Source organism: Ruditapes philippinarum, unplaced genomic scaffold (genome assembly GCF_026571515.1).
Source record: "Ruditapes philippinarum isolate M1 unplaced genomic scaffold, ASM2657151v2 ctg453_1_1_1_1, whole genome shotgun sequence".
NCBI lineage: Eukaryota > Metazoa > Mollusca > Bivalvia > Venerida > Veneridae > Ruditapes > Ruditapes philippinarum.
The window spans coordinates 185,654-189,262 of NW_026862789.1; positions in this window are offsets into that span (position 1 = coordinate 185,654).

Below are 3,609 nucleotides of genomic sequence, written 5' to 3' on the forward strand. Positions count from 1 at the left end.
AATGATTTTGACGCCATCGGCGAGACGATAAGCTCTACTATTAAGGCCATCTTTCACGAGTTGCCCCATTGTAGACGAACTGAAATTATTCCTTTTTGTATAAAATACGAAATGTTTCATGGTGTAAATATGCAAAACAAACTGATGTCAAGTGTGCAAGTACACAAGCAGTGAAATAATCTGTACTTTCTTAGGCTGCATCCTGCTTGCAGGACTTACAGATATTAAAATAATAAAGATTAAAAGAGCCATCTTGATTCCTGTCCGACAGTTTTGATATGAAATTCTTATTGATTTTGGTGAATCATTCGTTTGATATCATGCCTTAAAATTAGAATGATTTTTTTGGGAATAAATTTAAACTTAAATTTTCTTAATACCAAAGCGATTTCATTTTGAAATAAAATTTGATTAGCTTTTAACTTTAAAGTATAGAAAATTAATTAAGCCCTGAATTCAGCTTGCCGGCTACCTTTGATTGGTATTTTAAAAAATTCTTCTGTATAAAACCCGATTTCTAAAACAATTTTCGACACTTGTTTCACTTTAACGAAGGTAAGGGTAACATTTTCAATTTTGTCGTGTTGGGCTTTCTTTAGGAATTCTGTATTTCTCTATTTAATTTGATATGCATACAGTATAACCTCTGCATATTAACTTCATTTCAGAGATTTAATGAGAGAGATGTTGCTCTACAAAGGTAAACCAAACTGGAACTCTTCGCTCTACAAAGGTAAACTAAAGTGGAACTCTTTATTTTGTGGAAAAATGATAAAATTGTTGTGGTGTCGTTGATGATGCTGGTGATTCTTGCAGTATCAATGGTGTCGTTGATGATACCGGGGGATTTTTAGTGTGAATGTAATGAAGACGATAATTTTCATTTGTTCTGCAAAGTGATAGTGATGGCTCAAGTGAAATAATATCTGTTATATGTTGCGGTTCGGATCAGAATATCCGTCTCGAAGGCACCCGCCTATTGGGCTGTAACGAGGCTTGCAGAGTAACCTTCCATGGGCGAGTTCCTGAGGGACGGATGTTCCGATCCAACCGCTTACATGTCAGATATTTGTTTTTGCAAGCATACTCTACCATATTCCATTACATTTTTCAACTCTTTACCTTGATAAACCAATTTTCCATAGAAATTTGTCATAACACCCGCAACTATTTTTTTATATTAATTCATTTTTGTTACTTCGTTCAAAACGGCGAAATTACGTGATCCTAAGCATGCCACGTGTACGGCACGCGACTCATCTGGTAGCCCAATGCCAGATGAAATTTCCGGCATTGGTAAAACTAATCGAAACATCAGTCTGCTATGCAGAAATTATATTCCTCTGTTACATTCGAGTAGAAAACAAAAAAAATCCAAATCTTACCGTGTTGTCAATAAACATACAGTTTCTCCTTCAATTCTAGTCATCATTATGATTAATAATAAATACCAAAGTAAATGCAAAAGATTTAATTTCTTATAAATGTCACCTGTCAAAGTACTTTCCATAATGTCCATAAAGAAGATTCGAATGTTGTGATGGTGGTAAGTAGAAGCAGAAAGAACCAATTGGGTCCAAGTAAATGAAAGAGGAATGTAGCAAAAGCTAGAAGAAATTCAGGTAAGAGTTAGCTAGTAGAGAAGGTAGGGCTAGGCCATCAAGAGGTCTAAGAAAAGGTTATGGTAAAGCTTGCAGATTTAAATGCAATGGACATTTGTAAGAAAAAAAACAACAGCAGAGAAAGCATTTGTCATTATTTTCAGAAACTGAGTTGTATTGAAAAGAAAAGGCAATTTCTGTCCAAGGACACAATAAACAAGAGGGCCATGATAGACCTGAAATTGGCCACCTGACTATAAAACTCTATTAACCGCCTCCGTGGTCGAGTGGTTAGAGTCGATGACTTCTAATCCAGTTACCTCTCTGGCGTGGGTTCGATCCCCGGGAGATGCTTTGGTAGTTTAGCGCGGAGGAAGGTAGTCAAGTACTGGTGTAACTCTCCAGGAACGATGGTTAGGAAACTACCCGCCTATATGACTGAAATACTGTTGGAAAAAGGCGTAAAATGACACAAACAAACAAACAAACAAAATAAAACTATATTACAAGGAACAAGTAATATTGTAGACTGCAAACAAAAGCAGATACAAAATTTAAATCTTAAACTGATATCACAAATATATATAGTATGGGAAACAAAAAGAAATCATGAATTATTTATCAAAGACATCAGAACAAAATACAACATAAGCTAGGTAGAATAAAGAAACGGATAAAAACAGGTCTAAGCAACGGATTAAAACAGGTCTAAACTATTATGGACAAGATCATCTAGAAAAGGCGGCGAAAAAATTCTGATGACTCCACATGGATTTGAATCTAGTCTTTTATAAAACAGGAGGCTCAATTAATATAACTTTACCATCTATGACTTTAATTTATCTGATGGGTTTTTTCTACCTATGGAATAAGAGTATATAGGTAATAGGGGAGGTTGTGAAGTAGCATCTTGTATTCATGAGTTTTTACAATGTAAAGCTAGGCTAGATACAAAAAAAATGTTTTCTACAGTGACAATTGTGTAAACGTTTCTATGTAAGCATGTTATGGTATTCCTTGTCGAAATATAGTTTGGAATCAATAGTAATTAAGTACCTTGATAAAGTCATACGGACTCTATTGATTTATCTGTCAAGTCAGCAAGTTGTCATGTGCCTGATTATACATCTGGGTAGTGGACTGCAAAAAAACGAACAGCCAGGCATAAGCGCGCTTAAAATGTCAAAGAAATGACCCCATAAAATTTCATAGATTTTAAGAATCTTGCTTATACAATATTTTGAAATCAATACATGTAATCGTTTTTTGTGTTTTTTTTTTTCATTTTTAGGACTTCGGGAAGCTGGGTAGAAAGATTCAAGGGAAGGCACAACATTGTCTCTCATGCTTTAGGCCGAGAGAGTGGAATCGTTTATTCAACGATGACAGCAAATATTGCTTGTCCTACTTAAAGACTCCCCCCACCTCAGAAATTATTTAGCGCTGATGAAACGGGGTACAAGCTCATGCCATCATATTCTCTAAATGTCCGTGGTTATACTCGGACTTGTGACAAAAAGGCAAAGAAAGATTAACATTCCTAGTTGCTTGTAATATTGATGGATCCGAGAAGCTAAAATATGATAAACAAGATCAACAAGGAAAGGCGGCGTTCAATGAACTTGTTTATATTAGCCGATTCGCTTATCCAAAGTGTAAAGTCCTTACCTGTGACTTACCGTGCCAATAAACTGGTCTGGATGACAGGGAAACTTTTCACTGTCTTGGTGTTGCAACTTGACAGAAAGTTTCAATCTCAATCGAGAACAAGGGTGCCATAGTCACAAAATACGCCCGTTTACGAAAGCTTTAGATAGAGATGGGGGCATTATGGATAAGTGTTATCTAGCAAGCAAGTTTTTTTTCTTGGCACTGTGTTGTTAAATGAACCTTAAAACAAATCAGTAGGGAAGATATGCACAGGATGTGTGGCCTTGACCTTGGTCGCAGGGACCTGAATTTTATGCACGGCACTCAGCCTCACAATGATGAACATTTGTGCCAAATT